The sequence below is a fragment of the Callospermophilus lateralis genome, chromosome 2, assembly GCF_048772815.1.
Source record: "Callospermophilus lateralis isolate mCalLat2 chromosome 2, mCalLat2.hap1, whole genome shotgun sequence".
NCBI lineage: Eukaryota > Metazoa > Chordata > Mammalia > Rodentia > Sciuridae > Callospermophilus > Callospermophilus lateralis.
Window position 1 is genome coordinate 178,004,617 of NC_135306.1, and position 15,334 is coordinate 178,019,950.

The 15,334-nt window shown below is 41.9% G+C and overlaps 1 protein-coding gene across 5 annotated transcripts in view; it reads right to left on the reverse strand.

The window, feature by feature from the left end:
• The window catches only part of Mpped2 (metallophosphoesterase domain containing 2), a 167,652-nt gene that overhangs the window by 27,099 nt on the left and 125,219 nt on the right, over positions 1-15,334 (reverse strand). The gene's annotated exons all lie outside the window — the stretch shown is intronic.

The following is a 15,334-nucleotide window of genomic DNA, read 5'->3' on the forward strand; positions in this document are numbered from 1 at the left end:
CAGAGCATAGTTGAGATGGTCATTCTCTGGTTGGTCAAGGCCCTGATGGATGTCACCTCTCTGAAATTGCCTGGGCTGGCCACGGGAGGTGCAGAGAGCTTCCTTTATTTAAGCTGAAGGAAATTAGCAGTGAAACAAATTAAAACAACAATCAGATTTAAGTGGCCTCTACCAGGAAATTAACTTTAATGGATATTGTCATCACCAGGCCTACCCCAGAGTTGCTGGGCTCACAGTGTTGGGAATGCAATAAAAAAACTAGGGCCTAAACACTAAGTTATCCACCCACAACTCAGAATGGATTTTCCTTTTACTACCTTATGTTTGCTTTAATATGTCCCTTCCCCTGTTCATTCAGGCTTTCCTATGATTCGTTTAAACTGATTACACAATTTTGCAAGTATATAAACCTACCTTACTTGAGAATCTCAAACAGAGACTGGGAGAAGGATTCAGACTCTTGAGACCTAAAAGCTTCTCTTTTCCCCATCAAATTCCAATCCTAGGATGGCAAGAAGGCTTGGAAGAGCTTCTTTCTGTTTCTAAGCAAGCCCTTTCCTTGAAGAACAGCACAGGCATGGCAGTGTAAACGGGGCTCTGCTGGGTCAACCCTTACTTGCATACTAGCCTGAGTCCAGTTTCTAGATTTCTTCCACCCAGTTGACTTGCCTGCTGCCTCCCCTCTTCTTTTTAAACACCTGTCAACTCTGCTTTGAAATTTAGGCCAGGGATTCAGCTGTCATCTTGCTAACTCAGGAAGCTCAAGAGCAGTTCAAGCGAGGCAGCCAGAAGGAATCTGACCTCACTGGAGGATCCCTGACTTGTTAACACAATGACCCTCCAGGGCTAAGAAGTAGGACTCTTGGGGGAAATGAAGTTCATGGGGCTTGGTCGGCCTAATCCAGTCCAACTGATGGCAGCACTGGATGGGTAAGGGCATAGACTCTGGGACCAGACAGTTGGGTCTTTATTCTGCCTTCCACTAGCTACATGAACTGTGGCAAACCTCCTTGTGCCTCTGTCTCCTAATCTGTATGGAGGGGGTAATAGAGTTCTTCTACTTCAATGGATTGTCCTGAAGTTAAGTTCAAATATTCAAAACACTTAGAACACATGTCTGACACATAGTAGGTGCTAGGTGTTTGTTACATGAATAAATTGCAGTGAGACCTACTATGTGTTGGAGATGATCAAGAAATGGCTCAATTTTCAAGAAGTTCATGGTCCAGTTAAAGGGGACAGACTTGAGAAGTAATAGGACAAGTGTATCATATTATATGTTTTCACATTTGTCCTCTATTTTAATCCCTTTTAAACATCCTAAAAGACAGATAAGTATAGTCCCAAGTTACCCATGAAAAATATGGCTGAGAAAGTGAAAGTCACTGACTTAAGGGTCAAAGTCAAGTGGCTGAGCTGGAATTTGATTGCAGAGTGCCTGACTTCAAAGTTCAAACTCTTTCCCTTGACAAGGCATAGGAGTGAGATGCTTAGGGAATCCACAGGCCATGTGCCTGCACATTCCAGTACACACAGGTGAGGCCAGAGGGTAGGAGACCTGTTTTGTTGTTTTGCTGTCAAACCCAGAGATAATAGCATGGCCTTAGAGAAATTACCAATTCCCCTGTGCCTCAGTTTATTTAGGTGAAAGATGGTACTAATTGGTGTCCCACCTGCAATGACTCCCAGAATTATTTTGAGATCAACCAAGATAACCAGGAATGCACTGAAAAGCATTTAAAGTACTGGAGAAAACAGGATGCTCCAACTGTCAGCCTCTGAGTGCAACATCCCTGAGTGACCTGCCTCCTATCCCTTCCTGAGCTGCATCCCGCCATCCTATCTCCTTAACTGGGCTGTATGTACCAGAGGACAGATACCATCTCCTCCTCCAAAACCCTGTAGCATTTTGCCTGATGTTAGATGCAGAGAAGGAACAATGCTAAATGTTGTTTAAAAGAACAAGAGTCTGGCCAGGGGGAAGTACAGAAGTATAAAAAGACAAAATATGCCTAAGGTACTCATTGAAGGATCTGGAATTCGGTGAAGCAAGACAGAAGAACTAAAACCAATGAACAGGGAAAGGAAGAGTGTCTAGATCTAAAGTGTCCTAGGTTCAGTTAAACTCAGGTTAGGCCCTTGTACTTCCAGATTTAGAGGAGAACAAAACCTCCAAGCCTCTGAAGATTTGCCAATCCTAATTATATGGCAATTATTCTATTTTGGGCTTTTGCTAATGAGATCTGGGAAGTGTTTTAATTACCCAAAATTATGAAAATAATTTCAAACTTGACTCTAGGGCTAGTATTACTCCACTTAGGAAGAAAAACATAAGTAAATGTACACGGGGTTATTTTTTATTAAGAAATCGTCTGCGTTTGCTGGAACTCGGCTGAGGCGTTTCCTATTAAACTCAAGTCTACAGCATCCTGGCACTTGAATGTTTGAAGTTTCAGGCACATTTGCAGTGTCACTACTATGTTCAATAGTCTGCAGATAGATTGGGGTAATTTTCAGAATAGAAGTGATTTCTTTGGATTATGATGCATTAAAAATCCCAACCATTGCTATGGTGTAGAAGTGCAGCAGAGCTGGCTAGAAGGGAGGTGTGTGTTTATATATTACACACTTTTCCTTATGAATTGCATCCAATAACCCAAGTAAAAGGGAAAGTCCTTAGACTACAACCTAGTTGAGTATACTGCTGTAATTTATAATCTGTTTTTAAAATTTTTTTTTGTAGTTGTAGACAGACAGAATGCTTTTTTATTTTACTTGTTTATTTTTATGTGGTGCTGAGGATTGAACCCAGTGCCTCACACATGCTAGGCAAGCACTCTGCCGCTGAGATACAGCTCCAGTCCTATAATCTGTTTTTGTGATATCATAAGAGACTGTAGTTTAGCATGGTAAGAGCATAGTTCTTGGTTTTACTTATTAATTATATTGCCTTAAGCAAGTTGCTCAACATCTCTGTGCCCTTGATTTCCTCAGGTAAAAATCAAAACACTAACTGTATTACTCTTACAGGGTTAGATGTCACATATGTATAAAGCCTTTGTCATATCTTAGATCAGAAATTGGCAAATTGTAGCCCATGGTCAAATCTGGATTCCTGATTTTGTAAATAAAGTTTTATTAGGACACAGCTATGCCTATATGTATTGTCTATGGCTGCTGCTTCCACATTGCAACCACAGAAGAAATCATCCCTAGCAGAGATTCTATGGTCTGCAAAGCCTAAGCTGTGTACTATTTGGTCCTTCACAGAAAAACTTTGCTGACTTCTGTTCTAGACTCTAAGCACTGATAGTTATCAGGGCAGTCATAGACAAGTACCCCATTAGCATTAGCCATTTTACAAATGAGAGAAGACAAGCTCAGGGGGATTAACTCCTTATATAAGGGACCAAAGCTGGTTGTGCTAGGCCAGGGATAAGTCCTAACCATCTGATTTCAGGTCCACCATTATTTCCATTATAGTCCACTGACATATCACTTCCTTCCGTAAGCAGGGCTGAGTTGGCACCACCAGCAAATCAGCAGCTGAGGCCTCATTTCTGACTTCTATATGAGGTAGCTCTGCTTGTAATTCCTATCACCACAATGATGCATGTAGAGGGCACAGAAATCCCACCACTACCATGTTTCCCAAAGTACATTCTGCAGAATGGTAATATATCTTGGGTAAAGAACAGGGTGCCATAGTCAAACATATTTGTGAATAGCTGAGTCAAAGAGGTTTCTTGACTGTAGGACTTCTCAGAGCCTTTAGTGCATTACTATGTTTGTGAATCTCATTACCATGTTTGTGAATCTCCAGGAGGACAGAACAAGCAGCACTTCCTAAACCAATCTCTCTACAAGTTATCTAGCAGGACTGGTGGTCTTCCGAACACTCCTTGGAAAACACTATTTTCTGGCCTCAAGAATAGAATTTTCTCATTTCTAGGAAGGGACTATACCTTCCCATACCCAGATGACATATTTTTTAATTAATTAAAAGAAATTAAAACCAAGGAAATGCCCTTTTAATTACAGCTGAAGCATTTACTGACCAAATAGTTCCCAGGAGTTATTACCAGCAACACATGCTTTCCAATGCTGCAGAGAAAAGATTTAAGTAGCAGTTTATTCTCCTTCTAATCTTCCCAGACTTTCATAATTCTGGGCTGACCATGAGACAATTAAGATCATCTGTTCCATGTGGAAAATCAGAAATGGAACAAGTGAGAGATCATATTTTTATACAACATTTGCCACAATCTCCTTCCATGAAACCAATCGCTCTTAGAAACATCTGTAATGTATAAAAAAACCTTACAATTGACTACAATCTTGCGGTCACAGCTTAATCATGCCTCCAAAAGATGCCCTCCTATTCCAGGAGCCTGGCAACAGATCTGTGATTCTGTGGTCCAGGCTCCTATTTCTCTCCCTCTGTGTCCTTTAATTCAATCCCAATTATAAAAGTGGGAAACATTTCTAAAGCTTTGGTCCCCAAATGGTTTTCCAGTACCGTGGCCTTCATCCTCTTGCTTTCTTTCTCTTTCACTTAGGTTTCCCCATTCCTGAGACCCAACAAGAACAAGTGCTGAGGCCCAGCAGTCCTCAGAGCCCCGGCTCTGGGCCACCTTAGGCTGCTTTCCTGTTCCCTCTTTACTGCTCTGAAACACTAACCTTGAAATGGCTTCCTTGCTGGAGTAAGTTCCATGGGCCCAAGCCCTGCCTTGTTTCGTGCAGTATCCTGACTGCCTAATTTAGTGTTTGGCACCTAGATGTGAACTAAATAGTTGTGTTTGTTGATCTCTAGCTCTTTGGACAATTGGCTTTGAACTGGCAAAGACAGCGCGTTTCATATATTTTCCAGACACAAGGTTTAAGTAGAAGTGGAGGGCTTGCTGGAAACTCGCGAAAAGACTCTTCGGAAGAATAGAGAAGACCCTTCAAGGATGGCAGTTGAAATTCTGAGACTTCTTTGGAAGGAGAAAAACACGGAAGAATTGTCTCCAGACTGAAATAGGGTGAAACAGGGTGTTTTAGAGCAAACAGAAAGAGAGTCCAACTCATGAAGATCCACAAAGTGAGTACTTAGTCAAATGAAACCATATCTGCAGAATTGCTTCTGATAGGGAAAGAGGACAAAAACAATAAACCTGTGCCAAACACCTACTATGTGTGAAGCAGCACAGTCAGGCAGCAGGGAAAACAGGGAGAGACTAAAAACCTCTCCAGATCCCACCCTTCTTATGGCCCGGTAAGAGAACAAGATGTATGTGTCATTCATTCTCCACTCCCTTCCTTTAGCCACACGACAGGCATTTCAATGTTTACCACACAGAGGCTAAAATGGAGAGTCCCGGAAAATATCCCATGCAAGGTGACAATTCAGCTGACTCTCCACTGGAGCTCTTTTTATTTTTATTTTTAAAACATCACCAACACTAGTTTTGATCCTGATATGCAACAGATCAATCACAAGAGAATTTCTTCAGATGCAATATTAATACATCTCTTCTCTACTTATAGGCACAGACCCCTGAAACCAATCCTCCTCCACTCCTGTTTCCCCATCTTCTCTGCTGGGGATCTAGTGGGAAGTGATGCCTTACAAAAGTCATAAAATAAAAAAAGCATTTATGATGACAAGATGTGAACTAAGAGCAGTCAGCACCAAAGGGGCAGCTTCCAGTTTCCTGTTTACCAAGCCCCAGACAGTGCGTTAGGTGCTGGGTGCATCATCACTACGAGGCATTAGCAGCTGGTCTGTTCTCAGCAGAGGCGTTCAAGGCTCTGGGAAGGTGGATAACTTATCCAAGGCCACCTAGCACAGGAGGGAGTCAAGCTCTGGTCTGTCTGACTGTGGTTCTGTCTCACTGTGCTTCTTAAATATAACTTCTCCACTGTGGGACAGGAAGAGGGACAGAGAGAAGGCAGGGAGGGACAAGGTGAAGGCAGACAGAAAGACAGGCTAAATAGCAGGTAAGTCTGGAAAGCATCCAGACTTTGCAGCCAGACAGATCTGGGTTCAGGTATTGACTCTACAGAATGAAGTTAGAGAAGAAGCGATGCTTTGTACCCACTTGGGGGTAATAAGCAGGAGACTCCTCCTCCATGATCTTTCTCAAGAGAATGACCTGTCCCTAGTGTGATGGATTTCTCTGCCTACTTGAAGACAGTGTGAGTCACTGACATTTCTTACCACAAGGATGACTGCGTAACTGAACAGCAAACCCATCTTAGGCAGGGATGGGCCCACCTTATGCTTCTCCCTAGCACCCAGATGCTCAGAACAGTGTGTTGTCCTCAATCCACATTTGATAAATGGATGAACACAGTTTGCTGAGGGATACGAGATCTTTTGGAAAAAGCACTGGTTTCAAAGCAGAGTGAATTTCTTGTTTCCGTCTGCTATTGCCATCTTGTGAGAGTTAAAGCAAAAAAAAAAAAAAAAAAAAAGACAAAAATTTATTTTGGAAAAAAATTAACCAAAACTTATTGCAATGAGTTAAAAAAAAAAAAAAATGACTATTCACCGGAAAAGGCGAAAAGCAATCAAGCAGGACTGAACTGTCATGGTAAGTGAAAAGTCTGCTCTTCACATGCAGAAACAATGAGTGAAATGCAGAGAGAGAGAGAGAGAGAGAGAGAGAGAGAGAGAGAATATTGGCCTGGCATGATCTACATTCCACCTGCATTATAAAGTAATGAAAATAAAGCCGTGTTCTGGAGGCAGAGTTGTCATTTCCATGCTCCAGATTGCTTTGCTTGTCTCACAAAGTGCTTCAAACATATCAGATGCACTTGCCTTTCTGAAGGAGTCCATAAGAGGACTGTAGGTTAGCAGTAGTTTCTGAATTACTCTCAACCACAGAAAATATTATTCTCTTTTTTTAAGAATGGACACATTTTTCCAAGACGGTCTCATTCCATGATGGCTATAACCCATTTAAAATGAACATTCCAAATGAACACACTTCAGTGCTGAGGCAAGAAAAGAAAAGGTACATTTAGTGCAGACCTAAATAATATTACAGGTTAAGACGTAAAAGGCATACATTCATTTTGCTCAATTAAAAAAAACGATTGTTGTAAAAGCGATTGTTGTAATCTTGCTTCAATCTATGTTTTCTTTTGCCTTTTTTTCTCTGTTCTTTTTGGGTTGTGCTGTTCGGAAGGGGATGATATTTTCCACTTGTTTAATTTATTCTAGTTAAAAATGCGGCAACATATTAAAAAATTTTTCAAATGCACTCGAGGTAGTATTCTTTTCTTAAATCCCCATAACTGTGTATGACACAGAAGCAGCCCTAGCACTACCTTGACTAAACAGATTTCAGAACGTCCTCTGACTTATTTGTCAGGGATTTCTGGGAGTCAGTGATCAGCCACACTGGGATGAAAGAACAGGACACAGGGCAATTTCTTAACAGCAACTACATTAATTTCTTTTCCTCTTTGGGAATTGTGAAATTAAGTTTGGGGGAGATGAGCAGTCCCTTTACAGTTTCTATCTTCTCTTCCCCTCTTTCCTCTTGACAATGCCTCGTCTAGGTATTTAGTCTTTGTCTGAATGACCTGTGACAAGGAAAAAATAAAGAGAGCAAAACCCAGGCTGACCTCATTAAGATGTGGAATGGAGAACTCACTGGAAGAGAAAGGGCACTGGGGTGGGGGGAAGATTGGCATAGTTGGAATACGATTCAACCCTCTCACCACAGATTCAAAGGCTGAAATGATTTGTCAAAGACCTTCCACTAGTGAAGGGAACTAGATGCCACACTTGCTGACGACCATACGGAAGATCTTTCTGTCCTGCTATTGGACTAGGATGCAAGAAAACTAAGTTGTAATCCTATCTATCGCTGGTCAGTGTAACTTCTTTTTCAATTGTGGTAAAATATACATAACAAACAATTTACCATTTAATCACTTTTAAGTACAGGGTTCAGTGACATTAAGTACATACACATTACTGAAAAACCAATTGCCACCACCCATGTCACAATTTTTTTTCATCTTCCCAGAGTGAAACTCTATACCCTTTCCATAATTACTCTCATCACTCAGCCCTCGGTGACCACCATTCTACTTTCCATCTCTATGAATTTGACTACTAGGTACTTCCTATGAGCAGAAACATACCAGAATTTGTCCTCTTATGCCTGGTGTGTTTTTATTTCAGTGGACATAAGTCTTCAAGGTTCATCCATACTGCAGCATGTGTTACAATCACCTATCTTTTAAAGGCAGAATAATATCCCATTGTAGGTATATATGCTTTGTTTATTCATTCATATGTCAGTGGACACTTGAGTAGTCTCTACCTTTTGGCTATTATGAATAACGCTACTGTGAAATGGGTACACAAACACCTGTTCAAGTTCATGCAACTTTTAATCAGTCAATTGCTTCCTTCCTTAGCTTCACTAATATCATGTTTGAAGTGATGGCAATGGGGGTGTGCCCCTTCTTGAGGTCTGTGTTTTCTAACGACACCATCATTTCTCTACGGACTACCTCGTATTTCACTTAGATGGTTGCAGAAAGCTGCAAAACTAGCCCCCCAGTTGGACTATTACAAATTGAAGAGCTTTGCAGTCAAGGTCAAAGGTTGTGAGTCCCATTCTTTCCTGGGAATTACAACTGCGTACAGCAAATAGGATATGCTTGAGGAAGACCGGCAAGTCTCTCCTCTTAGCATTTCATCCTGTGCAAAGACTTGATTCAGCTCAGCCTGATAACCATTTATTGAGCACCTAGTGAGCACTAAGCTCTGTGCCAGGAGTTCCCAGGCTTGATCTCAGCCTCACTCAAACTACTTTTCTTTGGAAGACGCTATGATGGGATGACATGTTTTAAAAGGTGTTAGTTGTTAGGAGGTGTGATTTAAAAAGAATACATTAACTCGATGGGAGAGAAAAATAAATAAATAAAAACCAATAGAAGTAAGCAGAAGAAACAAACAACCCTCCATCTCTTGGCACCTTTGTCCATGTTTGTTTCCCTGCTGCAGCTTCCATGCTCTGCCAGGCTGTTTCATTCTTCCTTGCAGGCAGGATTTTAAATATCTACAGAGCCTGCTCGGCAAAGCAATTAGAGAGGCCCTTGTATATTTCAATCTGGCTAATGGCTTCCCAAGCCATTCCCTCGCTAAAGCAGAGCATAACAGCAAAGGCAGCCAATGAGCACCCCTCCGATCCCACACTCCCGTAATGGAAAACAAGCCACTCGATTTGTCTGCCAAGACTGTCAGCGTCCCCCGCACACCACTCCCACCCTTCCGATGCCGAGTTCGAGTCTAAAATGACTTTTTACGTCCAAGTTACTGACTTCCCTGAAAACGGTGACTTTTAATGAAAATGTGGACATTTAACTCAAGTGCTCTTTTTGTAATGGTTTTGCATTAGCGTTTGGAGAGGCAAAGCAACCATAAAGTTAACATGTGTTTTCGAGTTAAGGAGGGAGGGATGGAGGGAAAGAAAAGCTGTGGAAAACAAAAGGTCACCTTATTTGATAATGTTTAAAGAACATTAGATCTGTACTGTATAAACTGGGCTGCATAAACTAAGGGTCACTTGAGGCAGACAGGCTGCTGTTTGGCAGGTGGGATCTCCCTGCCCCGCATGCCTTGCGTGCAAGTCCTATCTAGATGTGACAGAGTCCACTGGACCAGAAGCTGTCCTCCTGGGCGGTGGCGGCTGCTGCTGCTGCTGCGCGCAATGCATTTCATACAACTTCGTAACTTCTGACAGTCCGATTTGATAAAAATCCCAAACCCACAGTAGCCCATTATGTGGGCAAACTATTCATTTTATATTCACCTCCTTGTCGTGTCAGTGCGGAGGTCATCTAAAGAGGAGGCCTAATTAATCAATCTGTCAGAGGCAATGAGGAGGAGCATGTTAATAGGACTTTTATTTCACCCAGGAAAGCAGCGGCCTGACAGGGACCGGAAAATATGGCCTTGGTGTTGCTGTTTATTAGCAATGCTGAGATCAGTGGTAATAGGAGCCAAGCAGTGTGTGGTTGATAAAGTGCGGAGTGTCAAGAAGCAGCAGCAACCAGAAATTAGACTGACAAGAGCCAGCACTCGCTGGATACTGATAGCTGATAAATAGGAAGCTCGGCACAAAGAGGCATATAAAAGAGGGTGGCACAGTCAAAAAGGGTTTGTGCAGTTAGGCAGGGGTGAGGAGGCAAAGGCAGAGCTCGCGTTTCGTCGTTTGCTGACAGCTGATGGAGTCTGCTTCATCCGGTGTGTGAATGCATCTTTCATTCATTCCATGTTTCCTGAGGGGCTGCTGTTCTTCACTGGTCGCTACCCTAAGTGTGGGATAGAGAGAAGCACAAGATGCCACCGCTACCATCCAGCACTGTGTTTATGGCTTTAGGGAGCAGATCCCTTGAAAAAGGTGAAGAAACTTACAGATCTCAAATGAGAGAAAAATACATGTGTACACCAAAGGCACAGCGTTTACTTACAATTTCAGGAGCATTACAGAACTGAATCTCCCCATCAGGAATGTTTTCAGGGGGAATCTCTGGTTCGCCATGAGGGAATTCCTTGTCTCTTGTCAGCACCCACTATCCAGGGAGTGTTTTCTCAGAGGTCAATGAACATCATTTGTGGTAACAGAAGGAGTCAAATCAAAAAGGCTTTATTTTTTATAAGAGGGGTAGGAGTTCCCATCAGAACTCTAAAGCATATCTTGATGTCATTCATACAGAATCCTACCCATCTCACAATTTCTGCAGCAAGGCCCCCCTGGTGGGCGAGGGAGCTATGATGTTCAGAAGTCATCCAGCAAGGGAATCTTAGCTCCCAGAATGAGCTAGGCTTTCAGACTTGAGCCCCTGGAGGCACCGCAGGAAAACCCGAGGAGTCCAATGAACACAGATGCCAGGCCACCACCTGGCAGCCTCATTCTCCAAGCTTGGGTTGGGACCCAGGCTTCTGACCACTGCATGGGTTCCACAGAACATCATGGTGGCACTAAAGTTACAGTGCTCAATCACATTTATTCTTACAACAGCCGTTATTCTTATGACATAAGGTAACTGCTATGAATTCAATTTGACCTACAAGGAAATGAAATTTTTAGGCACTTTTCTTCAACAAGGATAAAATGCAAAGATTTTTTTTTTTTTTTTTTTTTTTTTTACTTTTTTAGAAGCCATCCCTTAGTAATGCAGAGGAACACACTCCATTATTTTTAACCCCTGCTTTCTGAGTCCTTCATAATATAATTCATAACTTTGGATTGTTTTGTTCTAGTCATCTGCATCTGTTTATTTGCTTGTTTTTCAGTCTCTCCAACTAGGTTTTAAGGTTCTTATTGTCCCCAATAGGGACAGTGTCAATTTTATTCTTTAATATACATCCACTGCTAGACATGTGGCACATGGTAGGAATTCCATGACCATTAGTGGGAGAAATGAATGAGGGAGTACCCCTAAGTACAAGAGAAAATTAAATTAACCAGAATGTCATGAATCTTACAGTCCTGATGTGTTTATATACTGAAGAAGGAGTCCAGAACATGTCAGTCTAGAATATGCCACTTTGGTATAAGGATAATTTTGAGCTGAAGGCAACTGGGAATCAATCGATGCAAAAAAAGTTCTCTGCTCTTCTCTTTTCTGCCTAAAAGCAGGGCAGGCATTTCCCTTTGTCAAGGAGGTGCTAAGATGAGGAGAGAAACTATTATCACCAGATATGGAGACTTGGCACTGAGAGGAGTCTACATTACAGGCCTTACTAAAATAACCCTTCTCTTCTCTTAGCTTCCCTGTGTGTTTCCTAGTCATGTTCCTACAATTTGTCAGTCCTAAAGGCCCAAACCTCCCTGCATTTGTCTAATCTCTTCGCCACAATTTATTGTTCTTTGTTAAAATGGGATATAATCCACTTGGTCTAACCATTTCTTTGGGTTTTCACTTCTTTTCTGAAGTCCTTGTGTGTAAAATTGAAAATACTAATAAAACTTGTCTGCTTTTTCTCCTGTTAATCAGTTACCAAACATACCATGTAGAGAAAGTTTTTTAAAAAAAAATTCTTCTAAGGTATGAATTCATCACCTCATTCCAAAATAAGAAATGAGCATCTATTTCATCTAATTCTGCCAGGTTGCGCCAGACTTAAAGATACAGAGGTTAACAAAAGAGCCTTTGGCTTTATCCTTATTAACTCTACAGTTTCACTTCTAATTTAGACCACAATAAATAACTATAATGCCTGAAGTAACATTAGTGATAAAAGGTATTATTTATAAGTTGTTCTTTTATTTCAAGCACCGTACAAGGTAGTGTTTTGCCCTTATTATCTCACTGATTCTCACAACTGTCTTGTAAATTAGTTGTGATTACTGGCGCCACTTTATAAATGAAGACGTGAACTCTGGGGAAATACATGAACCTGCTAGTGGTCAAAACTGAGTGAAAGAGGAGCTGGGATTTGAGAATAGCTTGGTTCCAAAACCTAAATTCATAGAATAAGCCATAAGGTCACTCCCAAGGGCTTTTGCAGCGCCCAATAAATAGAAAAATAATAACTACACAAATGAAATTCCTGTTCTGCACCCAGGTTTTTGTAGTCAAGAGTTTCATAGTTTTCAAATTTGCAATGCATTGTCACATAAAACAATGCACTTTTGGCCTAGGAGAAACTCTATTAAGAGGGAAGAGGTAGAGTATTAGCCCCTTTTTCGAGAAGAAGCAACAGGCTCAGGGGAGGTCTGGCTCAGGGCCTAAGCAGTTGAGCTGAGACCTGAGCCTAGACTAGGCTGTCCAGCTTCCCAGCATCATTTTAATTTTTGCATTTAAAAGATTCACGAACTATCCCAAAGGATCCTTGGAAAATAATCTGTGGGCAGCACAAAACAATGGGACTTGAGAGCAGCAGCTTGGTGTGACAGCAAGAGTCATTCATGTAGGTTTTCATGCCACCATTACCACTAACTAAAGGTGGGGGTCTGAGCAAATCATGTTCCCTCTCTGGACCTAAGCTTCTTCCTCTATAAACAAGATGATGGCAACTTTGACTGCATGATCTATGAGTCCTTTTCCAGCTCTGAAACTCATTGTGAAGCTACTTCTCACCCCGCTTTTCTAGAAAAGAGAAATTTTTGGGAACTGATTCACGTTTTTAGCTGCTTTTATGATATTCGAGGATTGCGGTGACAAAGCTCAGGCCCCTCGTGACTAAGGACCTTAGCTGTCAGGCCTCAGGAACACAATGCTCACTGCTAACCTGACCCACATAGAGTTTGAAGCAGGCGCTCAGAATGAGGGAGGTGGTCTTTTATTATGATGGATAACAGAGTCCAAATGCCCAATGTCCTCTTATTTATCATGAAAACCTAGCTGGTTGAGGGATTTTGTTACTCATGGACCAAAATATAGTTTATATTTAAAATCTTACTGAGTAATTCCACCATTACCACCACTCCTACCACCACTCCATGGGAGATGCTATTTGAATATTTAAAGAAGCTGGTACTACAAATGTCCATGTAGCTTTCTCTATTTCACGTCTATTCATGAAATAAATATCCTTTCAACTCTAAAGGGAATACAGTTGCTTCATGCTATAGGACTCCTTATCATGCAACTTAAAGGGATGGGGCAGGAACATTTTTCAAGTGCCTAATGTTTGCAGACAGCCTGCAGTGGAGAATCCAGTCGGAGATTTGGAGGCAGCAGACCTGTGTCCTAGTTCTGGCTCTTCACACGCTGCAATGCAATTGTAGATAAGTCTTTAACCTTGATTTCTTAAGTTGGGAATGGAACCACACCAATTAAATCTGCCTCAAAGGAACGTGAGGAGAGAAAGGAGTCATAGACAGTTCAATTTCCTGCCTCATCTCATTCCTCTAGGTCATTTAACGCTGCCTAAAACTACCTCAACTTTACTTCTGGTCACTATGGAAAGAAAACAGAAATCTGATGATTATATTCCTCTACAAGCCTAGCAACGAACTCCAAATTCTTGAGCTCAGAGTGAGGGAGGATGCATCCAGCATTCTGGCTGCGCCCATTCCTGTATGCCTTTACCCTCCATCCCCAGGGTCTGATTTCCTCTTCAGAAAGCCTTCCTTCTAGCAGTGCCAAGCAGTTAAATCAAAATCTGGCTTAAACACTACCTGTCTTTGGGCCCTGCTCTTGTCCATCCCCTTGCACAAATGCCTTCTCTGTTTCTAAAGCAGCACTCTGTGACCTTCATTTAGGCAGTTCTTGCAAATTATAATTCATGATGTTTCTTGGTCCCCTTCCTCCTCTATATCAGTATTTCTCTTATGGTCCTTGCATAAGAATCACCTGCAGTGCTTGTCAGAAATGAAGATAGGTGAGTCCTACTCAAACACCTCCTACCCAGAGGTGGGGCACGTCTTGTGCACACTAAAGTTTGAGAATCATTGTATCTACAGTGGCAGGAATCCTTATTTACTGTTGTGTCTCCAGATCCAGATTCTTTGCTTGTAGGTGAACCGCCTTAGAAAGTCTCTAGAAACACACATGTCCAGGAGTGTGGGGCTATGCAAACCACTGTAGGGATTAATAAGCTAAGAACCATCACCAAGTTTTTATGTCAACATCATTCCATGAGACTCCAAGAAAAGGAGGTTGAGAAAGGGCTATGGAAGACAGAGACATCGCAGAGGAGACCCTCCTGGCTGAGATGCTTGGTGCACCTGCACCTTGTTCAAATATGACCTCCTGGTAGAGTCAAGCAGGCATCTCCGGCAAGGATGGGCAAGGGGGTTGTGTGTGCTATGGGCCAAAAATTCAGACCTCTGAAGTTTTTTTTCCTACTCAGAACATTAAATAAATATAAAAGGTTAAACTATCAACAGCTTAAGTCAGGCCTCTGGAGACTACCAAAATAGAAGCAGTGGATTCCCTCAGACTTCTTCATTGGGAAGGGAAGTTAGGGCCCGAGCAGAAGGACATATGCTATTACATCAAGCTGCAAGCTCAGTCTAAGAATCCTCTAAAGTTTCAAGGTCCAGAAAGACAACTGGGGAAACTGCAGAGGTGTTTCAGCTAGCTGTCTCTGTCATCAACTGACTCTCAAGGCATCCTTTAATTTAGTACTTTTCAAAACCGATCTCTTTGAATTGAGGCTTTGCAGGGGCCCTAGCAAAATAAAGATGGAGGCCACTTTATTTTATTTCTGGAACAATCAAATTTCTCTCCAATAGGGCAATTTCAAGACTGGCTATTTTTGTAAATGGTGTACTGCAACCCCAATGGTAGCAACTGAACCCCACGTACCTACTTCTGGCTGCATATGGTGACACGCTCGCTGAATTCGATTTCTTACACATTAGGA